Raw genomic sequence first — 27,689 nt, 5'->3', positions numbered from 1 at the left:
ACGTTTAGAAACAACTATATGGTATAATGGGTAGAATGTGAGTTCTGGAGTGCAGAAGGCCTGGCTCCAAATCACATGGATTCAAATCCTGTTTTAGACACTAACTAACTGTATGATGGTGGGTAAGTTATTCCATCTCTCAGCCTCAGTTTTTTTGTTTTTTTTTTTTTTTATCTATAAGGTAAAGAGTTTAGACTCCATGACCTCTATATCAAAATCTAGGGAATAGTCTTCTCAGTGTCAAACTTATTCTTTTGAATGAATATTTTAATAATTCATTGAAAAGTAGCCAGAAGGAAAAATAGCCAACTCTGTGCTGATTAGAAAATAATTAACCTTCTATATAAACCATGCCGTGAATTTAGACAACTTTCTTTCCTAATTAGTGAGTTAGGTTTTTAAAAAAAGAGGTAGATGATCTCTCTTCTTTATTTTTACACTACAGTCACAAAAATTCCTCAGAATTAATGAAGGGATCCTGCACTTAAACCAGGTATCTGTGTAAAAAAAAAAAAAAAAATGACAACTGTTTTGGGCTTCAAAAGAGGAAATCAGAGTTAGTCAGCTGACTTGGCCAAATCCAGCTGGTAGTTTCTCTTTTACTTTCTCCAGACCCAGACAGGCTTCCCACTCCTAGAGAATTTGAAAGTGATAGTAATGAGGTCTAGATATGGGGTCCCTAAATGAAATTAGAGTTTAATTGAGGTCTAGTGGCAGGTTCAGGGTACAGGGAATCAAATAGAGCTCCCCTGCAACCTCACTGGATTCAGTGCAAGGATACAGAGTTAAATGATGTCTAGAAGTGGCACAAAGAGTCCCCTGTAAAGGAATTACAGGCCTGAAAAGCTAGATTGACAAAAGAGGTTTATTATAGAGTTTGGTAAGGTTAAAGTCTAGTTAAGGAAATAGGTGAAGGTAGAGATAAGAGGACACCAGAAACAGGATTCCAGGGGACAGAGATCCTTGGCATGCCAGGCTGCCATGTTTGGAACCTCTGCAAAGAGGATTCCAGTTTAACTCTTTTATAATGAGAGATTTAGCTAAAGGGGCCTATGGGTGGAGTCCCAGGTTGGCTCCTTTTAGCTTTCAGTGGGGGCTTGAGTTTGCTTGGTGGGGGTTGGGAAACCTGATCAGATCATTAGAATGGGGGCTGGGAGAACTCAGATCTGTGTTAGGGCTGGGACAGGCCCGGATCTTCTATTGGAATTCAAAGGGACCAGGATTTGTGAATCAAAGGTCCTAACTTCCTGGATTGATAATCCATCAGCTAGGAGGGGTTGGGTATCAAAAAGAAAGGAATAAATCAATTGTTAAAGAGACCACAACCCACATCATTCCCCCCTCAAGCAGTTGAAACTTAAATTCATTTAAGAGAAAAAAAGACATGGGGCAGAGTCTCTTATTGAGGCAGAATTGAAGATTTTCTCTTTCAAGGATTTTCCGAGTTTGGGGGTCCCCTCTTCATTAGTATTCAAATGATTCCATTAATGTTAAATCTGAATGCAATTTGGATAATTTTTAGCATTTATTGGTTATTTCCTTGACTTAGAAAGAGGGATGACACTAGATATTAAGAAGAGCTGGGAAAGATTTTTTCCCCCCAATGTTGTAAATTTTTCAAACCTTTCCTCCAAAATTGAGTGCTCACTGAGTTTATTATCTTGATTTCACCAAGGAAAAGAGTCTTCCAGAATTATAATACACACACACACACACACACACATATGTACATATATATATATATATATATATATATGCGCATACACACATATATATGTATGTGTGTGTGTATATATATATATACACACACACACATACATGTATGTATAAAACAAACAACTCCCTCAAAAAAACAAAAACAGTGATTGTTAAATTTGGAAGAAACTTTAGGAATCATTGAGTTAACACTTCTCTTCCTCTCCCTTCCATTCCTCACCTCCCCATCACCACATATCCATACATTTTACAGAGGCAAAGTGAAAAACAGTATAGTATTGGAAAGTGTTAAAATTAAGAATTATGGCATTATACATTTCAGAGCTAGAAAAGTCCTTAGATGCATCTATTTCATACTCTTTTTTTCAAAATAAGGAAATAGTTCAAAAAACTGAAGTGACTTGTTCATTATGGCACAAGTATGAATTAGGACTTAACTTGGACCCTGGTCCTCTGACTCCAAACCTAGTTATCTTTCAGTTCTCTTACCCTCATAAACTCTCTGATCACTTTAGGGCTATGAGATTCTGTGTCATTATTATTTAAATGGATCCAATAAAATCTGTTCTATCATTTTGTTGAGAAGAATGTCCTTTGGCACCTCAAAGATCCACGATTTTGTGGGTAAAAGGACATTTTTCCAGCTATAGTATAGGAAAAGGAAGGAACACAAAACTGCCTTTTACTAGTCTCCCTTCCTGGTCTTTCCAGATTGTCTATCTACTTCCTTGAAAAAATGTTTCTTCCCATCTAATCTTACCCATTGACACAGATTGTCAATGGTCTTGTCTACACTTGTCTACACCTTCTTCAGTGGTGAGCAGTTGTAGCAGGAAAATCCATGTCCTTGTATCAACTTTCTCATGTGGAACCTCTGCAAACCTAGCTAGGGTGATCCTCAGACAACAGGAATGGAATCTATCCCTATACCTATTATAAGAAGACTTCTTCTCTTAGTTGGACTTGCTAGAACTGGTGCTCTGCTGACCTAAACTTAGAAAACAGCATCACTTCCATACCATTACAAGGCACCTAAGTATCATTTTTATAAGGATTGTGCTTTGTAATCAGGAGTTTACTTTTAGATGTTTAATAACTGTTCTAAAAAATTTACCCATAACACACTTTAGACTATTATAAAAAACTCTAAATCAACCTCTAATTTATAGCACTTGCCAATTTCCAAAATATAAATGTTCACTCTGAAAATTTAACCATCAACTTTTCCCCCCTGGTTTGAACTGCCTCTAGCACATCCTTAATATTAATTCTTATGAGTCGCAATGGTAAGAGCCCCAGCATTAAAATCAGAGAAACCAGTTTGAAATCCTGACTCAGATGCAATCTTGAGTAAAGCACTTAAACTTTTTAGGTCTCAGTTTCCCCAACTTTATAATGGGAGAGAGGGAAGGCTGAACTAGATGGTCTCTGATCAGCTCTAGGGATCCAATGCTAAAGTTATTAGAAAAAGGATAGTTTTTAAAAACCAGCATATCTTATTAAAAGTTTATGCTTAGGAGTCATTTTTCTAGGTACTAGAAATTCAAAAATAAAAGTAAAGTCATCCTCCACCCTTACATTCTAATGGTGAAGACAACATATGCCCATATAATTACAGACACTATATAGATGGCTCAAATGGATAGTGTCAGGTCTGGATTCAGGGAGAGGCATCTTCCTGAGTTCAAATCTGGACTCAGATACTAGCTGTGTGTCCCTGAACAACTCACTTCAACCTGTTTGCCTCAGTTTCCTCATGTGTAAAATGAGTTAGAGAAAGAAATGGCAAAGCCTTCTAGTATCTCTGCCAAAAAAAAAAAGGGGGGGGGAGTTATGAAAACTCAGATGTAATTGAAAACAACTAAGGAACAACAATAATCAAAATACACATAAAACACACAAAGTTATTTTGGATTAGAAGAATCAGAAGTAATTTTTTAACCAGGGTCTGCTGACTCCAAGGCCAGTAGAGTCATTCCATCATTGAACCAGAGTTCAATTTTACTTCATTTAGAGATATACTGCATTGTATTTCTGGGAAAAGAGCAGGATATTGGGTCCCTTCAGATATTCTGAGATATATTCTATATTCTGAAAGATAATCTATAGACAGCAAATATAACCTTAGGTTTTTCTGTGCTTTTTCCTCCAAGAATTCCCATCCAAATGTGTTGATTTGAAGAAGCCTGCTGATCTGTTTTACTAAAAAAGAATACAATCCTATGATGACTGGGTAAGAGAACAGAGATCAGTTAATCTAGTTTTTTGTAGAAGAAAATGAGCCCTTTGGAGGCCAGGCAACTGGCCTAGAGTCATACTGGCAGTACATAGTCAAGCCAGAGTCCCTACCTCTGACTCTAAACCTGGTGTTTTTTTCTTCTGTCTACTAGCTATAAATCACTGTCTAAAAGAGGGCAGATAGAAGAGCAATGTATTTTCAGAAACATCAGAAAGAAAAACTTAGACTTGAGAATTCTGATAAGTAAAATAAAATTAATTTGGGAAAAATGAAATGCCAAGAATATCATAGGAATTAAAGAAAAAATGTAAAGGAAGGAGGTCTAGTAATGCCAGATCATAAACTATATTTTAAGGTAGTAATTATCCAAATTATTTAGCACTGGCCAAAAAATAGAATGGTGTATCAGTGGAAGAGAGTAGATACACAATAGTAGATGATTATGAGTAACTGTATCTTTGATAAATGCCCAAATCCAAGCTTTTGTGATAAAAATTCACTATTTGGTAAAAAAAAAAAAAAAAAAAAAAAAAGAATTGTTGGGAAAACTGGAAAGCAGTCTGGCAGAAACTAATTATAGACAAATATCTTAACATTTGCCAAGATAAAGTCAAAACAGATGTAGGACCTAGACGTAAAGGGAAATATAAGTAAATTAGAAGAATATACAACACATTACCTGCTATATTAATATATAGAAGAATAATTATGAATAAAGAAGAGATCAAGAGCATTGCGAGACATAAAATGGATCATTTTGATAACATTAAATTAAAAAGTTTATGTACAAATAAAACCAGTATAGGCAAGATAAAAAGGAAAGCAGAAAATTGATTGGAGGTAGAATTTTATGTACAGTTTCTTAGATAAAGACCTCATATCTCAAATATATGGAGAACTGTGAAATTTATCAGAATGAGTCATTCTCTAATTGATAAATGGTCAAAAGATGTGAATTGGCAACTTTTAGAAAGATATACATATATATAGTCATATAAAAAGTTCTCTGAAACATTATTGAATAGAGAAACTCAAATTAAAAGATTCTGAGATAATATTTCATACTGATCAGACTGATTAAAATGATAGAAGGGAAATGACAAATGTTGAATTGGATCTGGAAAAACTGGGACACTAAAATACTCTTGGTGGAACTGTGAACTGTTCTAATTATTTTGGAGAGCAATTTGGAGCTATGCCCAAAGAATTATAATGTGTATACCCTTTCACCACATAATATCACTACTAATTCTGTTTTCCAAGGTAATCAGAAAAAAAAGAAAAAAAGAACTAATATGTTCTAAAATTTTTGTAGCAGTGCTTTTTGTGGTGGCAAAGAACTGGAAATTGAAGGTATGCCCATTACTTGGGAAATGAGTAAAGGTGTGGTGTGTAACTGTGATGGAGTACAACTGTGCTATAAGAAACGATGAGCAGGTTGACTAGAAAAATATGAAGAGATTTGCATAAAATAATACAAAACCAAGCATAACTGAGCAGAACCCAAGATAACATTGTATATAGTAAAAACAATCAAATAAAGATTGTTTTTTTTTCCTGTTGAATTCTTTTTAATCCCTACCTCCAATGGAGTGTTTGTTTCTTGACATATGGTTCTATGTTATATTTAGCTTTCTGTTTTCAGAGTCCAGTGCAATGCTTTGTGCATAATAGTACTTAATGTTTGGAGAATTGCGTGGCTATAGCAGCAACTGCAGCTAAGGATTCCTTACCTCTGAATAACATATTTTTTATTTTTGGTGAGAATATTGAAAATGTGAAAAGAGGGCATAACCTTCTCATCTATAAAGTGAGAGAATTAGATTAGGTAGTTTCTGAGATCCATTTCTAACTCTAAAGCCAAGATCTTATGATCCAGTGACTACTTTAAGAAAAAAAATAGTTTATTGTGAATCAGAAAATTAACAAAAACATGATTATTTACAAATATAAAGGTCAGACATACATGAAACCATGAATCTATCATACAGAACTTGTTTTTCTTGGAACGTTTATTCATTGAATATGGTGGCACCAACACCACCATATCTGTACATGACTCCTTCTAAATTTCATTCTACTTCCTTACAAGTATTTTAAAATATTCCATTAATGCTTCTTTCTTGCTTGCTTATTTTCATCCCTATCACTGCTCTCTTGATTCTTCCATCTCTCTCTGTATGCACACACAAAAGTAAAAACCCTCTCCTGACATAATCAGCAAAATAAATTTGTGTTGTATTGGCAGGGTCTGAAAATGGAAAACTAATTCTGTGCCTACTGTCACTCAATCTTTCCACTTAGGAATAGGAAGTATACTCCATTATCAGTCTTCTGAACTTGTGGTCAGTCAACTAAATTGACAAAAATTCTTAAATCTTTCATAATTACTTTCCTTTACAATGTTGCATTCATTGTATAAATAGTTCCCTTAATTTTGCTTGCTTCACTCTGTTTATTTTATACTAGTCCTCTCAGTTTTCTCTCAAACTGTTCCTTTTGTCACTTTTTCAGCTCAAATAATATTCTATTACATTTATATAACATGATTTGTTTAGTCCCAGTTGTTTGCTACACCAAAGTTATATACACACACAAATATGTATGCTAGATGTAGGTTTTATATGACTATATATATTTTACATAGGTGTGTATCATGTAGGTATATATGTGTGTATATATATACATATATGTTTTTACATATATTGATATTGTTTAAATCAATTGAGGATCAAATGAAGTAATAGTTGTAAAAGTACTTAGCACAGTTTTTGGCACAAAAGGCTTAATAAATGTTTAGTTCTTTCTTTTTTTTTCTCCTTTAGCAAATGAATCACCGCCCTTGGAATTATGTATCTAAAAGAATACAGATGCAGAGTAAGACCCTATGTTGGTCAAGAAGTATTTGCATAATTTAGTAACTTTTGGGGTATAGTTCCAAGTTGCACTCCAGAATGGTTAGAACAAGCCATAGCTTCTCCAATAGTACATTAGTGTGACTGTCTTCCCAAAGCTCATCCAAAATCCATCACTTTCATTTTTTTCTCCTCTTTGGTGAGCTGATTAGTGAAAAGTAGGACTCCAGAGCTTTTTTAAGTTGCAATTTCTTATTAGTAGTTGTTTGGAGAATTTTTTTTCATGGAGTTGTTAAAAGCTTGGATTTCCCCTCATGAGAACTGTCTGTTCATATATTTTCTATTATTTATCTATTGGTAATAGTCCTTATTTGTTTGAATTGAGTGCCTACATATATTGGATAGCAGAATTTTATTAGAGAAATTTTTGAAAATAGTCCTCCCCATCTACCCACCTGCACCTCCAGGAAACAGATTTTCCTCTTATTCTAATTTAATCAATTTTAACTGTGCAAAAAAAGTTTCAATTTTATATAATCAAAGTTTCTTCTCTCTCTTGTAATATTTCAATGGCACCACTCAGACTATCTATCTGTTATTTCTCCTTTTCGTGTCCATTCCATATGCTGAGACTCAATGGCTGGGTAACAGAAAAAGCTGCCCTCAAAGGGGACTTCCTCACTGGTTACTTCACCTTTTGCCCCTTCCCTAATCCTGGGAAGTCCCAGACCCTATCTAGGTTGATAATGACCAGAAGATCCTAGTCCCTCACATGGGCTGCTTACCTGCTGCAGAGTTGAATCTGATGGACATCAAGAGTTCCTTTCTTTTTAATAAGATGAAGAACCAGAAGATCTTAGGATCTGTCCTGCTTCCATGTCCCATGGTCTCTCTTATCAACTATTTAAGTGATCTAAGCCTTTGGGGACCTTACCATCCATCCCCCTCTAAAATCTTGACATTCATATAGGCTTTTCTATCTGCCCTGCATCTGAATTTTCTTTTATGTGTTGGCTCCTCCAATTAAGAGTGTGACAGGCAGTGTGTAGCTTTTTCTGTTTGTATCCCAGAACTTAGCACAATGCTTTATACAGAATGTGGGCTTAAATAATAGCTTTTTCATTTACTCATTCATTGCTAGTAACATACTACAGAGTATATACATCAACTATCTGTCTTTACATTGTTCTTTTTGTTGTTTTATAACTTTATGCAAATATAGCCTGGGTCCCTGTTTCCTAAAAGAATGAATCTTGCCCCTTGCCCTAAACCACCTAATGTAAATATCTCTTCCTATGAATATAGTCTCTTGATCTGTGGTGTATTAAAAATGGTTATAGTTCTTATAAATCTTCTGGTGTCCCATTGTTTTTCCTTCTCAGGTTGTTATGAGAGTCAAAAGAAATAAGATACAAAAAGCACTTTTCCAACTCTAAAGAGCTAATATAAGTAATAGATATTATTATTGACATAATTATTTTCTCTTGTTATTTCACATATAGAATAGCCCTGCCTTGGGAGGCAGTGGATTTTTTTTCAAGAGAGGTCTTCGAGCAGAAGCTAGATAGTCACTTGTAAAATTATAAGGAGGGAGAATTAAATGACTTCCTTCTAACTCTTATCCTGTGATTCCATAATTGACTCAGATTTCCTATTGTTCTCACACTGATCCACTCATGTAATCTAGAGCATAGAACTAACATTTTAAAAACCTAAAAGTCATTCAATAGCCAAGTCATACATGGGGAGGGGGGTGCAAAATCCAGTTTTGAATGTCAAAAAACAGAAACAATATGGTTGTTATTAGCCTAGCCACTACTACAATTAGTTAATAAATGAAAGGTTCGATTGTGTTTTCATTAACTCTCTTCCTAAGTATGATAACTTAGAGATGGTATGACTTATTGGGATGACAATTATATCAAACTTCATCTGAGGCATGAGGAAGTGGGTTTGGTTATCCAAGATTCTGACCATTTCACTGAAAGCAAAATTCTGCTTAAATTCACTTTGACAAGCTATCAAACTTATAATTCTGTTGCTCATTATTTTGCAGTTAGCAAGACCTTATTTTACTTAATGAGGGCAATAAAAAGAAAAAGCATATGGCTCAGATGTTATTGTTTAGGAAGCAAATATCCTCATTCTCCTGGTTTTTGCTTGCTAATGATTACAACATTTTAAAAAGAATTAAAAAGGTATTTTAGTTTCCTTCTAAGGCATATCTTCTTGCATATGTATGTATATAGAGATATAGTGTTTTCCCAGTTACATGCAAAACAAGTTTTTAATACTGATTTTAAGATTCTCTCCTCTTCTTCCTTCCCCATCCCCGACATCGTGAAGGTACATGTGAACTTATGCAAAACATTTCTATAAAAATCATGTTGCCAAAAAACCCCTATATTACCCCTTAGCCCCTAAAAAAACCCTCAAGAAAAATAAAGCAAAAAATAAAAGTGCTTAAGCATATTCTTATACATATGTTCTACAATGAGATGCCTTATAGTACAGTAGTAAGAGCACTGCTTTGTAGTCAAATTCTTCTTTGGACATAGACTGTGTATGATTGTAAGCAAGTCATCATACCTCTCTAGGCTTTATTTTTATTAATTGTCAAATCACAAATTGGGCTAGATGACTTCTAATATCCCTTCTCATGCTTGTTTTAAGGTCTTATATCCTTTCATCTGGATTTGAATATTAGCTCTGCTGTTTAAGCTTTGTGACCTATACAAATTGCCTAACTTTTTTTCTCGGGTATAAAATATGGGTAGTAGATTCCAGCAGGGGCCCCTATTTTTTATTTGTCTCAGGCTCCATTTAGATGTATAATAAGCCCATGATACCCTTTTAAATAAAAAAGAAAAAGGTTTAGTGACCAGATGGATCTTGAGATCAGCCTTGGTCTTAGCAAAGAAGTGAAAGAGGCAGGAGAGCCAACAGGATGGTTAAAGATGGAGTCTCTCTGGTCTCAGTGGAGAAGTGAAGGAAACAGGATAGCCACCATGAGGGTCTTTATCTTCCAGTCTGACTTCCTCCCAGATCTCTTACCCCTTATATACTCTATTATAAGTACATCATCATAGGTGTTAATCTTGTAGACTAGGTGTCAACTTGTAGAACTATACTAAGTCCTAAATACATGTGAACTAGAGACTCATTATCTTAATTCCACTGAGTTAACACCATGTTGTAGGATTAAATCAATCATACTGAGCCTTAAGTACATTAAGTTCCTGCCCTTTACATCACTTGAAACAGGTATATATAAATCCATCAACATGGGAGGTATTACACAAACACATAGTGATATAACACAGGCTAGTAGTAATGTAACAAACAACATGAATCAACATGAGGAATTATACATGTTCATTATTCCTAGAAATAATCCATAACCAATCTATTGTCCATTACTTTATGTGTCAGGGAATCCAATGATTCCTGCTGGTTTTGAAGTTCTGCAACAGTCTTATCAACAAGTTTTCATCTCAGGGAATCCAATGATTCCTGTGGGATTTGAAATTCTGTAATAGTCTTATCAACAGTTTTTGATGTTATTGAGTCAATTGCCATACATATTGGGTTAGTAGTCACTCTTTTTCAGTGGCACATGTAGTCAGAGATGGAACCACCTGATGTTTCTTGAGTTTTCTCCTTTTTTTCAAGGTTTTTCTCTTTTTCTGTCTCTTTCCAATGGACACGGTGATTATGGCTCATTGGCACCCATCTGATTCCTTCTCCATCTGTAGAGATACAAGCAAACTCTCTCCCCCAAGCAGTTAACCTCTCTGGTCCCTTCCATTCACTTTCTGGATCTCTTCACATCACCTGGCAATTATCTAAAGATAGTGGAGCTGCTTGCACTGGACACTGCCCTTCTGTTGGGTTATAAAACCTGTATTCTCCCCAATTGTAATCCCTTTTTCCCATCAGATTCCTTCTCTACTGATTGATCACATCAGAATACTGAAGTTCTAAAGACTCCCTGGTGTAACCTCTGCTGACATCATGTTCCACCTTTTTTTTTTTTTTTTTTGCCTGGGATCCTGGAGCTAAGCCTTGCTTCCTGTTTCCCTGAATCAATCTACATTCTGAGGCCCAGTGGAAGCCTCTGTTGCATTTTGGACATGGGGGGAAACTTGCTCCCTTCATGTCCTTACAGTAAATCCCTTGCCTTGGGTTCTCTGTGTCACAAAGTATGAGCAATTGATCACCTTTTAATAAATCCTAATAACAAATAGCTTTGGAGAAAAGTTGGACCAATTCATAGCCACATACATATTGCATTTCTGTGTCTCTAATTCTATAGCCCCCAACACTATGTCTAGCCTTGGGGGTCATCTCTGCCAATTTGATGGATGAAAGCTGAAACCTCAGAGTAGGAATCTTTCTCTAAAGTATCTTAAGGAAATATTTTCTTCCTGAACAAATATGACAAGAGACCTATTGCACTAATTACACAGAAGTTGTATAAATTTGGCATCTGTAAGTTTCCTGACTCAAAAGGATGTAGATTTAGAATTTCTCCTATCTTGCTGTTTCTTCAAACTGCCAATCATAACCAGAAGGTTTGGTGAAGTCTCTGAGCTATTAGGCTGAATCTAAAACTGAGGATCCAGCTTAAAGTGGCAATGAGTAGGGTTCATCTTCAAGCTCCACTTTGGGTTCTCAAAGCAGTCAGAACTGGAAGAGATCCTAACCCTAATCTAAAAAGCATGAAGACCTGTGGAGTTAAATTATGTTCACAAAGCCACAGAGGTTCAGAACCCAGAATTTCCACCCTTGTCCCGGGTCCCAATCTAGTGATCTTTCCATCCCACTGTACTGCCTTTCAAGTAGGTGATCAGGTGAGAAAGAAGGATCCAATAGGCTTCCAAAGCTATATCCTATCCCTAGTAATCGTTTATTTTACTTTCCTTATCCTCCCCATAGGGTTAAAGGTAGGGAAGGCTAGTTATGGAAGGCAGTAGCACTACCACCTTCTCCCAATGATCTCTACCAAATCCAATTTCCTCCTTACTCTAATGCCTTGACATTTCCTCATAGATCTGGTGAGAACTAATCAGGTTTTTTATGAAACTTTTCCCATATTAATTACATTTATAAGTTGTCATCCCAGTGTGGATTCTCTGATGTGTAGTAAGATGTCCTTTTTGTCTAAAAGCCTTTCCACACTCCTTACATTTGTAAGGTTTCTCGCCAGTATGGATTCTCTGGTGTGCAGTAAGATGTCCCTTTTGTCTAAAACCCTTTCCACACTGGTTACACATATAAGGTTTCTCTCCATTGTGGAGTCTTTGATGTATTGTAAGATGTCCCTGATTCCTGAAAGTCTTTCCACACTGGTTACATTCATGAGGTTTCTCTCCAGTGTGGATTCTTTGATGTACTGTAAGATGCCCCTTAATTGTGAAAGTCTTTCCACACTGGTTACATTCATAAGGTTTCTTTCCAGTGTGGAATTTTTGATGTATTATAAGATGCCCCTTATTCGTGAAAGTCTTTCCACACTGGTTACATTCATAAGTTGTCACGCCAGTATGGGTTCTCTGATGTACATTAAGATGTCCCTTTTGTCTAAAAGCCTTTCCACACTGGTTACATTTATAAGGTTTTTCGTCAGCGTGAATTCTTTGATGTACTGTAAGATACTCCTTATTTCTGAAAGTCTTTCCACACTGGTTACATTTATAAGTTTTCTCACCAGTGTGGATTCTCTGATGTACAGTAAGATTTCGCTTATATCTAAAAGTTTTTCCACATTGGTTACATTCATAAGGTTTCTCTCCAGTGTGGACTCTCTGGTGTGCACTAAGATGTCCCTTTTGTCTAAAAGCCTTTCCACACTGGTTACATTCATAAGGTTTCTCTCCATTGTGGAGTCTTTGATGTATTGTAAGATGCCCCTTATTTCTGAAAGTCTTTCCACAGTGGTTACATTCATAAGTTTTCTCACCGGTATGGATTCTCTGATGAACAGTAAGATTTCGTTTATATCTAAAAGTTTTTCCACACTGGATATATTCATAAGGTTTCTCTCCAGTGTGGATTCTCTGATACAGAGTAAGAGATTGCCGGTTCTCAAAACTCTTTCCACACTGGTTATATTTATAAGGTTTTTCTCCAATGTGTTTTTTCCCATGTGTAGCACAAATTTGTCTCCAAGTGAAGTTTTGCTTGTGAGTACTTTCCTTCATTCCGAGTCTGATCTCACTTTCTGGAGAGCGGGTCCTCAGGCCTTTTTGGTCCAGCATCCAGGGTACTTGCTTTTGCTTAAAATAAGAGATCACATCTTCTCTGGGAACTGGAAGCCCTAGGGAGAGTAGGTTCTGGGCATTCTCCAACATGACTTCCTTGTACAACTCTTTCTGAGGAGGGTCCAAGAGGTCCCACTCCTCCTGGGTGAAGTCCACAGCCACATCTCTGAATGTCACCAAATCCTGAGCAGGTCCCAGGCTCCCAGAGCTCATTCCCTGTGGCTCTGGGCTCATTCCCTGTGGCTCCAGGCTCATTTCCTCTGGCTCCAGGTTCCCCTATTTCCAGGTCACAGGGACTTCTCCACTGAGCTTATGATTGCAACAGTCGAATTGCTCAGTGTAGGGCCCCACATTCAGTGCACCACATTGGGCACCCAAATGTAGTGTCTGGACTAGCTCTCTGGAAGATCTCGGGACCAGCCTTGGTCTTAGCAGAGAAGTGAAGGAGGCAGGAGAGCCAACAGGATGGTCAAAGATGAAATGTCTCTCTAGTCTCAGTGGAGAAGTGAAAGAAAACAGGACAGCCACCACAAGGGTCTTTATCTTCCAGTCTGACCTCCTTCCAGATCTCTTAGCTCTTTTATACTCTATTATAATATGTACATCATCATAGGTGTTAATCTTGTAGAATAGGTGTCAACTTGAGAAACTATACTAAGTCCTAAGTACATGTAAACTAGAGATTCATTATCTTAATTCCACTGAGTTAACACCTTGTTGTAAGATTAAATCAGTCATAGAAAACTCACATGCTAAACTAGATAAACATTGTCTTAACAGTTCCACTGAGTTAACACCTTGTTATAGGATTAAATCAATCATACTGAGCCTTAAGTATGTTTCTCCAAAGTTTCTGCCCTTTACAAAAAAAAAAAATATTCAGAATTGTTAGAATCCTTACAAAGTGTTAACTCACTGGAATTGATAGAAATAATGCTTATGTTCTTAAGTTTACACCTTTGAGAGTTCACACATTAGCTCACACAATAGATTTCACAAATCTGAGAGATTCACAAGTCAGGAACCCACAATCCATTCTCGGAGGAGGAGTCAACCTTTGAGCACCTCTAAAAGAGCATACAAAAGGACAAGCGCTAGAGACTTTTGGGAGATTGAGAACAAAGGATTCAGAAGCGGAGAGGCTGAACCTGGCAGAGGCAAAACACTAGCAACAAGAGCTCTCAGAACCAAAGAAAGCTAACTGGTCTATTTTGGAAGAGACAATAAAGGACTGAACTTTTAACAGCTGGCTGCATTTGAGGTGATTATTGATTTGAACTGAAATTAAGGCTACCTCCAGAAGCCCCGCAAGAAATCTGCTCCCAGAGAACAATCATACTTTAGAAAAAAAAGAACACTACACAGAATTACAAGGGAAACCAGTTATACAGGATGACCCCAAAGCCATCTCTACAATTTGAAACATTATAATTTGTAAATTCCCCAATTGATGAATGTTTTCTATATCTTGGTCCATCCTGTACTGAAATATAGTGATTAAATTATAGGATATCCTAAAGGTCTCACTGCAATTTTAAGCTACTAAAACTTAAAGATTTTGGAATATCTTTTATTTTTAAAAAAAGTTCATGATCCCAGATTTAGAAATCTAAGATCTTTTTCTAGGGCAGCTATGTGGCACAGTAGATAAATCTCTGGGCTGGAGTCAAGAAAGCCTGAGTTCAAATCCAGTCTCAAAAACCTACTAGCTGTGTGACCCTTGACAAGTCATTTAACACTATTTGCTGTAGTTTCCTTATTTACAAAAAGAACTGGAGAAGAATGGCAAACCATTTCAAATATTTTTGTCAAGAAAACTCCAAGTGATGTCACAGTGAATCAGGAATGACTGAAACAACTGAATAACAAACAATAAAGTCCCTTCCTGCTTTCAGTCTTATTATTCTAAACACATATAATAATGCCAGTGATAGGAAATAGATTCTTTTTCTCTTTGGTTTTAAAATGAAATGTATGAGTGGATGATAAAATCCTGACTTTATTTTCTTCTGTGACTATAGAAGCTAAACATTTTTCATCAAAAAGTTTTATATTTGGGATCCCACAGTTCTAAGGGCTCCTCCATCTGCCCTATTCTGCCAGCTGGCATCAGTAATGCTGTTAATGGCAGGATACTCATTATTAGTAATTCTTTTGGAATACCAAAAGAGAGGGAAGGGAGACAGATGGTACCCTAATGGTGTATCTTGGGTTCAAGATCAAAGTTGTGTCATTTGCTACTCTGCACCATGTGAACCATTTGCTGATTGTTTATTGTGACAAAAGAGTAAGATAAGGGTTAAAGTGATGATTAGTTGCAACTTGAAGTGTTTTCCATTAGGAGTTTTGTAGGATATTCTGTGTGTGGCTGAAGCTTCTATACTGGTTCCTAACATCTTGATTTGACTCATTCCATAATCTCAATTGAAGTGGTTCATCATTGAATTAAAAAAAAAAAAAAAGCAAGGCTTGTATTCAAATGAAGTCATCTTGTGCAATCATGTTATCAGCAGAAAATTTACTATTTAGATTTGCCAGAAATGGTAAACGGGGACAGAAGCATGACTCAGATAATGTGGTGTAGGGGGAGACCACTGAAAATAAAGTCAGAATTCCTGGATTTGAGATATGCATACAGCCTAAAAGCTGTGGAATTTTGATCAAAAGTTTAACCTCCCTAAGTCTGTTTCTTCAGGTATAAAATAGAGATTTTACTCTCTTTGTTTCTTACCTTGGTTCCTACTTGCATTTCTCATGGAAGGAAAGTGCTTTGTCAGCTATGAAGCATCATTTTAAAAGTTTCATTTTATTATTCCACCCATTGAGGAACCCAGATTTTTGTCCTTGAGATAGGAATTGTTGATTATCATTTGTAATATATAGCCTCCCAAAGGCATTGTCAATTCCCTTTGCACAATTGTCACATGGAAGGAAGTTGAAATGTAATAAGGAAGAGAGAGTAAGTCCATTGTATGTCCCAGAACCAGAGCTGTCTATAAAAGTCATAGATTATGTCAAAAAAAAAGGAAGTTTCCATCACTGGAGGAGTTTTATTGAAAGCTAGGTGATTCTTAATCAATCTTATGTTTTGATGGAATTTATGTTTCAAAGAGGGTTGAACTTGTTGGCACCTGGATCCCCTTTCAGTTTTAAAAGTCTATGATTCTACTTACTTTCCCATTGATACTGTCCTTGAGCTTGAAAACATTACCTGTGTTTGCATTAAAGTTCTACTTGAAAATAAAATCAAATGTGTTCTCCTGGGATCATAGACCTGGAGAATGGCTAGCCCAACCATCTCATTTTACAGATGAGGAAACTGAGACCCAGAGGGAGCAAGTTTTTCTGTAGATAATATAACTTATGTAATGTATTTGTGATTTCATCAATGTGAAGAGCTCCCATTGTAGAAACTCGTTCCATTTTCAGATCAGTGGGTCTTTGACATGGGAAATAAGTCTGTGAGTTGTCAGGCATATATATTTTAATTTGATAAATGTTATACACATGTTAAATCACACAGATGGTAAATAGGAGAGACAAGGTTTGAATTTAGGTCCTCTACATTCTAAGTTAAGCTTTCTATATGTTTTGGGGTCTATGCCTGTCTCTGGTTGGACTAGAAGTCTCTCCCTCTCCCTCTTTCCTCTCTTTTCTCTCTCTTCTCACTCTCACTTCCCTTTTCTTATCTCTACTTCTCTTTCTGTGTCACCTTCTTTCCTCATCCTTTTCCTCTCTCTTTTCCACCTCTCTCTTTCCATTTTTCTTACCTTTGTTTGCCTCTTCTCTTTTCCTCACTCTCCATCTCTCTCTTTTCACACTTTTCTCTCCTCCTTCTGTCTCTCTCCTTTCTCCCTCATCCCTTTGCCTTCTCTCCCTTCTCCTTCACATTTTTTTCTTTAAAATACCATTTAATAAATCCTGAGATGCTATTGCTTCTTTCTCAAATGACCTTGTTCTACCTTTTCCAAAGTTACTAGGAAAAATTTTTAATGTCACCATCTGTTCTTATTGCTAAAAAGTCAAAATTTTATTATCTTCCTTATGAGTTACATTTTCCACATTATTTTCATTTGTCCTTTCTAACCTCGCCAAGTACACTTCTGGCTCTCCCCTGTCTCCTGCACTCAGAATGGGATGAACTCAAAGAGTATAAAATCATTGTAATATTAGATAGTAAAGCATAATTGATGAGAGAAGAGATTTTTTTTTTAATTCATGCATCCCAAAGCCAAATATCAGTCAATATTTATTGGATTAGCTCCCTTAATACATTATCTAAACAGCTCTTCCCTACTGATAGTAAAAAGAATTGACTGTTGGCTACATTTTAAAGTGTGGCACATTGATTCAAAAATGATTTATTATATTCTTGCCTCATTCAGATTCCTATGACCAGCCATGGGTCAATACAAAGAAGGTAAATCCTTTTCCCTTCCCACCTTCAAGAAACTTATAATTTATATAACTAGTACTAGAGTGGAAGACTTAAAGTCAAGAAAACCTGACCCTTAATTCACTCAACCTTTAACAGCAAGATTGCTGTGAGGATCAAATAATATAATTTTTGTAAAGTGTTATTATTATTATTATCATTGGATGATTACATCAAGCAATGAATATATTTTGGTGATAGCCCTAAACATTATATAGGATATTTATATAGCATGTAGAAATATATAATCTGTCAACTTAAAATAAAGCAATATTGGTCCTAAGCAAGGAGTTGATTTTCCCCCAACCCTATCACTACATTCACCTCTGACTTAGGGATTCTTCTTCAACCAAGCTCAGCATGGTGGAATATAAAGAATGTTGGCTTTAGTATGAGAAGGCCTCATTGCTTTGAATCCTCCCACCAACTCTTGATAGCTTTTGTAACTAACTCAATTTCAATAAGCTTCTTCCTCATTAGTAGAGTGGCAAAAATAATACTTAAAAGAAGCAGAATAACATAACGAGTAGAAAAATAACCTTGGAGTAAGAAATATCTGAATTCTTGTCTTGCATCTCAACCCCACTGGCTCTGTGACCCTGGGCAATGTTACTTAATTGCTCAAGGCCCATACAACCATCCTAATACTTATTCTATCTTTTTTCACAGGGCTTTTGTGAGGAGCAAATGAGATTATATATAAAACGAGCTATATAAATGTCAGTAATTATTAGACTGGATCTTAATTTAGTCTTTCAAGGCTACTATACTGCAAAAGATCATAACTATGCATTTCGTGACTAAAGGCTAAATCAAAATTAGTTAAAACTCTTCAGTTTTAAGTCTCATAAAGTCAGAGACCATTTTTATATGGCTTTATATACTTTTGCTGAATTGAAATAAACCCAGGTGCATTGCAAAGAACACTTAATAAATCCATGAGTGATGTATCTATTTATGTTTACATTTGGAACCATTATCTCAAGCAAGACCCTACAAGATGATTACAGAAAAGCAATGATAAATCCTTCCTATGTATTAAGAAATACAGGGAAACACTGTTTCCAAAACACATGTTAAAATTCGTATATAAATTTATGGTCACTAATGGCTGAAGTTCTATCTTTCTGAAATAGGATTAAACTTTGTGGAAGAAGTAAATTTACAGTAGAATGACTTTTTAAGATTAATTTTTTTTTCTATTGAGAGAATTTATTTTATATAATAAACTCAGAACACTTTCTAATTCAGAGTAGTGACAGAAAGACTTCTACTATTCTGGTGGAGAGATTCCATTAACTCCTACTCTTTTCATAAACTCCTTTATATCCTTATCCCTTTCTACCTTTCCAATCTTCTTATACCTCAACAATGCAGTTCATTGTTCTAGATTGACCACTGACACAAACCTCCTTACTGTTCCTCGCACAAGATATTCCATTGCCCAATTTAAGAGTGTTTTTATTGGCTGTCCTTCACTCCTGGAACATTTTCCCTCATTGCCTCTTAGCTTCCCTGTATTCCTGAAAGAAATAACTTAAAAGTCATCTCTAAAGTCTGAATATCTGGAAGAAACATGTCACACTCCTCTTTAATCATAGTGCTTTTATTTTGAGATTGTTGTTCAATCATTTCAGAAATGTCTGACTTTTTTGACACTATTTGGGGTTTTCTTGGCAAAGACACTAGAGCAGTTTTCCATTTTCTTTTCCAAACTCATTTTACAGATGAGGAAGCTGAGACAAACAGTTAAATGACTTGCCCAGTCACACAGCTAGTAAATGTCTAAGGCCAGATTTGTATTCAGATAAATGAATCTTCCTTACTTTAGATCCAACATTCTATCCATTTTACCACCTAACTGCTCCTATTCCAAGATTACTATTACTATTGTGAATACTTTGTACACAGCTGTTTGCATATTGCTTCTCATTAGACTGTGAGCTCCTTGAGAACAGGGATTAGGATTTTTTTTTTTTTTTTTAGTATTCCTAGAATTTAGCACAACATCTGACATAGTAGAAATTTGGGAAATTCTTATTGACTAAGTACTTAATAAATTTTAATTGGCAGATTGATAGATTAACTTCAAAGTGAGAGTGAGGGAAAAACATTCTAGTTAGCAAAAAATAAACTATTCATATCTATAAAAATAAGGAGATTGGCTTAGTTTGAGTCTAAGGGTTCTTTTAGCTTAAACTAATACAATCCAATGAATTATCTTCATACACACACACTTTATGCATTTGTTGAAATGTCTTCCTCCAGTCCCTCAAGGTTCAACTCAGGTGCTATTTCTCTATTTTTAAAATTATCTTTTCATAGAACAATTAGGGTTTTTTTTTCCCTCACTATAAGTCTGTTTAGGGAATATTAGTGGGGATGTTTATAGCTTCATGAATCTACACTATTACCAAAATTTAATGTTTCTACCTTAACAATTTCTCACATTTATACCCCTTTCTCTTTACTTACACAGTATCACCTTAGATCAGGGGCTCATCACCTCTCACCTATTAAAATTATCACTATAACTATTACAATAACTTTTTAACTGATGTCCTTGATTCAGATCTCCACCCAATCATCAAGTCAAAAAGCATTTATTAAACTTCAGTTATGTGCCAGACAGTCTGGCAATGGTTAGGTATACAAAGAAAAGTAAAAAACAGCCTTTGCTCTTAAGGAGCTAACAGTCACAATGCATCTATATTTTCCACTTATTGGCCAAGGTGATTTTTTTGACATGTAGCTCTGACCATGACATCTCCTTGCTCAATGAGCTCCAGTGAATCCTATTACCTTCAGGATAAAATGGAAGATAGTATTATATGATTTCGATGGTCTCTTTTAGCACTCACATTCAATAAAGATGGTCTAGTCATGTGCTAAGAGTAAGGGGTACCTGAGTACCATTGTATCTTCTAATTAACAACAGTAACAATAAAAGTGAAAAAAGTTTCCAGCATGTGTGGTGGACTCACTGTGGGCAACTTATGAGAGGACACGAAGAAAAATCAGACTAGAATGGTAGGCACAGATATTTCACTATTCACATCATTGTAGGGGATACATACATTAAGAAAAACATAAATCTATTTGAGTATTTCCCCATATAAGTTAAAATATAGCTATTTTGTCTACATCCTCTTATTTTGTTTTCTAACCTATCATTTCATTAGTGTGAGGAACTTTCAGCATGGAAACTTTCTGCTCTATCAGAGGCAGACACACCTGTATTTTTCAGTTTCTAAAGCTGGTTTTCTCACTCATATATTGGGTTTTTTTCTCCTTATCTGATCCATTGGTTCTCAGAATAGGAATTTCTTTACCTCTTCAAGGTCACCGAAAGGATTTCAGAATGCTTCAAATGACACAACCTCAGCTTAGGGAAAGAATTCAATATCATCTTGTCCAGTCTATATTATCCACGAACAGGAATTCCCTCTATAATTTTCCTTCAAAGTAGCCATACTAGCAATGCAAAGATCTCCAGTGAAGAAGCACAGACCTTCAGCTGCGTTCAATTTTGAGATATTTCTCATGTTAGCAGGATTTTTCCTAATATCAAATCATAATTTTCCTCTTTGTAGTTCATTTCTGTAATTCCTAGTTTTGCCTTTTGACACCAAGCAGAACAACTCTAATTTCATATGGTATCCCTTTAAACACCAGAGGACAGTTACTCTATTCCATCTGAATTTCTGAGGAGACACTGAGGCAAGGAAACCAAGACCTAAACTAAGCTGTTTAAGTGGTGAGAATAGAAGGGCATACAAGAGTTCAAGATTTGACAACTAATTGGATTTATACAATTTATACAATGATTTATACATTAGCACATCCTTCAGTTTGATTAAAAGAAAACCATACCAGCCCTGACGTCAGGAGAACCTGAGTTCAACTGTGGCCTCAGATACTTAACACTTCCTAACTGTGTGACACTGGGCAAGTCACTAAACCCCAATTGCCGCAGCAAAATAAATAAATAAACAAATAAATAAATGAAAATAAAAGAATAATATAATATTATAAAATAACATAAACATATAATATATAAATATAAATAAATTTAAAACAGGTACTCTTGCCTTGACTTTTATCCACAGTGTCTCATTTCCCTAGTGCCAATTTCTTTCCATAGTAAACAGGTATAGATCACCAGCCAGGTAGTTTGAATTCAGTGGCCTACTGATTATATGTTTCAAGCTGAGGATTGTTTTATCTAATATTAACAACAACCAGCATTTATATAACACTTTGAAATTTACAAAACACTTTACATATGTTACATATGGATTTGACTGTTACAACAACCATATAAGTTTTTTGATGCTTTTCGATATTTTTGCATACCAACAACCATGTTTTCACAAAATAATAATAATAACAATAATTATACCTTCCATTTATAGCATGTTTTTATGATTTACAAAGCACCTTATTCACAGTACCATTTCCACATAGACAACATGAGTCTTAGTTTAACTATTTTACAGATGAGAATATTCAGGCTTAGCCAAATTAACTCTAAAGTCATTTTGTTAGAGGGTTGGGCAAGGAATTTTATTAAGTTGCTTCAAAACCTGAAGGATGATTTGCTGACTTCAAACTGTGTTTGATGAGATTTGTATTAAAGAAAAACATTACCTTTAAAGGTTTGGCTCCCACACTTTTGTGAAACTGAACCATAAACTTGCTAACATGTTCTCATGTGTAAACTTGATGATAAATATCCCTGAAAGACATAGAATCTTTTGTGCATCAAGGAAGGAGTTTCAAGCACTCTCAGCATGAATATAAACATTCTCCTGTTTATACATTATTAATGTATTTGGACTGAAACCCTTCTTAGAGTTTACATTGCAGATATGTGTGTATTGCAATAATCTCTTTAGCTCTTGCTCATAAAATTCTGATCAGTTGAGCTTCAATGTATTTATGGATACTTCACTAAGCCAATATGATGAGTTATTTATTATGATATATTGCCATCACAGCAATTGACACTGGAGATTTTGGCAAGATAAGGAACTAACAGACTTTGAATGCAATATCTGAATTTTTCAAGGTCACACTGTGATATGAATTATAAGAATAAGGGAGTCTATAGAATAGATTTATTTGGAAATGGGGCAGTAATATAGGTCTCAGTTTACTGTGCCATCTTAGAAAAAAATGGAAACATGACAGAAATTTTAAAATATATCTTCATTTAAGAGAATATGTGCTTCCTCAGGTTCAGATATGAAGACTGGAAACAGGAAGGATGTCAGAGAGAGTTAACCACTTCAACTTATTTAATTCAATGCAATTCAACTCAACATAATAAACATCTATTAAATACTTTCTACTTCTAGGCATTAGGTGAGAAATAAAAATTTTACAAGATGCCCCTGTCTTCAAGATCCAGTAATAGCAATGGTAGGATCATATGACACATATAAATATAGAATATAGAATAAGAATGTATTCATTATCATTTATTATATATTGAATACATATAATATATATATATACATATATATTTATATATATATATTCAGTCACCCAACAAGTATTTATTAAGCACTTATTCTGAAGAGCAGCTAAGGTGATGCAGTGGATATAATGTCAGGTTTACAATCAGGAAGACTCATCTTCCTGAATTCAAATCTGTCCTCAGACACTTACTGGATATATGACTCTGGGCAAATCACTTAGCTCCATTAGCCTCAGTTTTCTTATCTGTAAAATGAGGTGAAGGAAATACTAAACTTCTCCAATATAGTTACCAAAACAAAACCCTAAATGGTAACAAGTGGTCAATCACAACTGAACAACTATGTGTCAGGCATTGTGATAAGTGCTGGTGATACAAAGAAAGGCAAAAGACGATCCCAGTTTTTCAGGATCTCACAACAGGAAAATAGTTATATATAAACAAAATATATGCAGGATAAATTGGAGATAATCAATAGAGAGAAGGCAATGGTAATCATGGGGATTAGGAAAAAGCTTCTTAGAGAAGATAGGATTTTAGCTGGGACAGGAATCTGGAAGGAAGTGATAAAAAGAGAGAAAATTCCAGGCATGGGAGACAGTCAGTAAAAATGCTCAATTTCCCATCCAGCTGTTTTTTCTCTACTTCAGGATCTCCAGACACTCAGCATTCTATAAGATGTGATCACCTCTGAAATGCCCTCCTAGGTTTCAGGACTTCATCATAGCCTGTGCTATTCTGTCCCTTCTCCTTTTCAGCTTCTTTCTATGTGTTGTCTTCTCCCATTAGATTGTGAGCTCCTCTTGAGGACAGGGACTGTCCTGGCCTTCTTTGTGTTCTCAGGGCTCACTATGTGCCTGGCACATAGTAAGCACTTAAATGTTTTTTGACTGAATCAAAATCAGAATCAGATGTCTTGTGCAGTGTGGTAGCAAAGGAACCAGTTATCGCTGGACCAAAGGAATTAAATAAGAGAAGAAAACACAAAAGGGAGAAAAGGAGCCAGACAGGTAATAAAGGCTTTGAATGTCAAAAGGTGAATTTATATTTAATCCTGAAAGTGATAGGGAAGTGGCACGCAAATCTGAAACATGCTCAGCCAAGGACTTGACACAGAATAGAGTTAAGAACTAGACCTGAGATTTCACTGGTATGAAGAGGTCCCTAATAAGTAATCTCCCACCAATGTGGCTCTCTGCAAAACAATTTGAGCCTTATCTTGAATACAGAAACAGTAAGTAATTTGCCTAAAGTTGCACTGCCAGACCAGCAGCTATATGGTGGAGTAAATAGAGCCTTGGACTCATCTTCCAGGGACATTTACTAGTTGTGTGACCCTGAGCAAGTTGCTTAATCTTGTCTGTCTCAGTTCCCTCATCTGTAAAATGAGTTAGAGAAAAATGTGACAAACTGTTTACATACCCTTGCTAAGAAAATCCCAAATGGAAACAAGGATACTTGGATACAAATGAATAACATATACTGATATTATTTTCCAGAGAACTGAACTTGGACTCATGTTTTTCTGAGGCAGAGTGAATGTTCAGCAAATGCTTATTTACTGATTGATAAATTAATTGATTGCTTCTTATTGTTGCTATTCAGTTATTTGGTTGTGTCTGATTCTTCATGATCCCATGGAACATACTACACTAATATTGTCCATGAAGTTTTCTTGGTAAAGATAGTGGACTGGTTTGCCATTTTCTTCTCCGGTGTCTTGTCCAGGATCACACAACTCATAAGTGTCTTGCTACTTACTAGGAGAACCCATAGGCAAATTCTTCATTGTTATATAACAATTTAGGATATGTCTAAAGTAGATCCAAGAATTCAATTTTAATTGACTTGTGTTACTTGGGTAAGGACTAAGTAATCCCAAAGGTCTCTTTTAAATCTTCTTCCTGTGGTTCTAGCCATGACCTAGCACTGTGTGGCATATATTTTTGGCATGCACAATGTCCCTAGGATACCCTCTGACAAAGGGAAAGGGATAACAAATACAAACAAAAGAAGAAAGTCACATGAGACAAAAGATTCCCAGTACCACACATTATTCCCTTGCCAAGAGTCCTCACCTGGTTCTCTTTTCTTCTTATATAGGAAACCAGTTTACAACTAAAACTGAGTTGTGATTTAAGAGGGGTGGGGTTTTTTTGTCTTTTTTTCTTCCCTTTGAGGCACTGGGGTAGAGATGAATAAGAGATAAATTAAGGTTTGGAGATAGAGATTTGGGAATGCACATTTGGGGATAAAGTGCCATGTGGATTTCCATCCTTCAGCTTTTTAACTTTCTAAAACATTTGATTTAACAGTCTTTTATTAAGCTCCTACTACATACAGAGCACTATCCTAGGAATATTAGAAGATAAAAAAATTGAGATTATAAGACCTAGTCTCTGAACTCCCAAAAAAATCTAAAAGAAGGCTAAGACATAAATATTCATAACTCTGATAGAAAATAATGCATAATAAGTCCATTAAAAAGGTACAAGCAAAATGTTGCATACTATCTGTTAGAAAAGAAATTATTACTGACATGGATCAGTAGAATTTGAGTTGGTCTTTAAAGAATCAATAGCATTTTAGTAAGAAAAAAAGCAGAGGGAGCAAGGCAGGCAGAGGGAACAGATTCAGCAGAAGTCTGGAGACAGGAAAGTATGGGATCTGCTCCCAAGATGCCCCTGAAAGTGTAGTTTGACTAGAGCACTTTGAGAGTTGTTATAAGATTGAAGAATGTAGTTAAGTGTGTCAGATTGTGAAGGGCCTTGAATTCTAGACAAATGATTTTGAACTTCATTTAGTAAGCAAAAGAGAGCTACTGAAGGGGGTTGGGCAGAGGAATGATTGGAATAGATTGAATGGAATGGAAAATCATGTATCTTTTTATAATAAAGATTAATTAGGAATTGATATAGATGGATTGAATGGTAGAGGGAGGAGTGGGCATGGGAACCCCTAATATGAGACTCTTCTAAAAGTTCACAAGGTTGACAATGCAATCTTGAACTAAGGTATTGACCATGTAGGGAAAAGAGAAGCAGAGATAAATAGGACAAAGATTGTTGAGACAGAAAGCTCCATGACAGAAAACATTGTTTTTCATTTTTGATTTTGTTCTCCAGCATCTGGCATAGTGCTTGGTGCAGAAGAGGTGCCTTTAAAAATGATTGCATTTAACTTAATTGATAAGATTTAGTGACTGATTATCTATCAGAGAAAATAAAAAGTTCAAGATAGCCCAAAGTTTCAAAAATGGCAGACTGGTTGAATGACTATATCACTGACAGAAACTGCCAAAGTGAAAACAATGAACAGGCATAGGAAGAAAAATAGTAAGCTTGTTTGGGGCTTATTGTCTTTGAGGTCAGGACTTCCAAGTAGAGATATCCAATAAACATTTATTAAGCATCTATTTTGTTCCAGGTATTACTAAGCTGTAGACACACAATAAAAATAAAGACAGTCTCTGACCTCAAAAGGGCTTACAATTTAAAGAGGGAAAAAACATACAAAGAAGGTAAAAAAAAGGGGGGGGATATAATAAGGGGTATCTTGTTCAATGGAATTGAAAGTAGGTAGAGTAGCAGATGCAAAGTAGAGTGAGCCAAGAGTTCAGTTTTTGCCTTCTATTAAGGAAGGCATTAGGAGTAGATTGGTACTCTGTCCTCCAGCCCTCTATTCAGAGGGAAGAGGGGTCTAAAAGAAGTAGTGTCAGTCAGGGTTTAAACTAGCATCTTAGTGGTAAGTTTAGAAGTGATAAACTTATTTTGGGGGAAGGCAGAAATTTAGATCTCTTTGGGCTCTAATATTCTCAAATTGAGTTTCAGAACTTTATCTTCCTTATAAAGAAAATCATTATTCTGTGAAGTTGAAACCAGGCAGAGCAGCAGATACATTGTCAGGTGACAATTGGAGCTGTGAGTCTGTAGCTCATAAGAGAAATCTTGATACCATAAACATGGAAGGGGGCTCAAAAGCCATATAGTTCAATCTCCTCATTTTACACATGAGGAACCCGAGTGCCAAAGAATTTCAGTGACTTTTCCAAGATCAGCATGAGAGGCAAAATTTGGACCCAAGTCCTTGAATTCCAAAGCCACTGCTTTCTACTCACCCACACTTAAGAAGTCTTTTAGACAGCAACTAAAACTGAAGTCTTGAATGAGATTTCCCAATGGAGAGAGATCAGATTAAAAGAGAGTGATAAGACTATAACCCTGAGGAGCAGGGTTTTTTAAAAGGAGAAGGAAGAAGAGGAAGAGAAGGTGGAGGAAGAAGAGGAAGAGAAATAATAGCTAACATTTGTTTACTGTTTACCCTGTGCCAGGTACTATTCTAAATGCCTTGAGGTTATCTCATTTGGTCTTTACATCAATTCTGGGAGATAGGTGCTATTGTTGTCCCCACTTTATAGATGAGGAAACTAAGACAAACAGAGAAAAAAGCAATTTTTTTTAAGTGACTTGACCAGAACCACATAGTGTCTAAATATGTGTCTGAGGCTAGATTTGCTTTCAGGTCTTCAACACTCCAGATATAGTGCACTATGCAAAATGTGTAATTATACTTTATAATAGTCTAACACCAATAAACAATAATCTACTATGGTGCTATTCTGTGTAGGAAAATAATGGACAGCAATAAATTCTGTATAGAGACTCATAAATTATGCAAAGTATAACTGCAGAACACGAGT

General features: G+C 35.7%; 1 protein-coding gene and 1 pseudogene across 9 annotated transcripts in view; one reads left to right on the top strand and one right to left on the bottom strand.

Moving 5' to 3' along the window:
- Positions 1–27,689, top strand: part of DLG2 (discs large MAGUK scaffold protein 2) — a 1,520,398-nt gene that overhangs the window by 1,342,599 nt on the left and 150,110 nt on the right. The window lies entirely within an intron of this gene.
- On the bottom strand, positions 11,838–13,328 carry LOC111719847 (annotated as a pseudogene).

Source organism: Sarcophilus harrisii, chromosome 3, assembly GCF_902635505.1.
Source record: "Sarcophilus harrisii chromosome 3, mSarHar1.11, whole genome shotgun sequence".
Taxonomy (NCBI): domain Eukaryota; kingdom Metazoa; phylum Chordata; class Mammalia; order Dasyuromorphia; family Dasyuridae; genus Sarcophilus; species Sarcophilus harrisii.
Note: the sequence above shows the minus strand (reverse complement) of the source record. Positions and strands in the feature narration are given on the sequence as shown.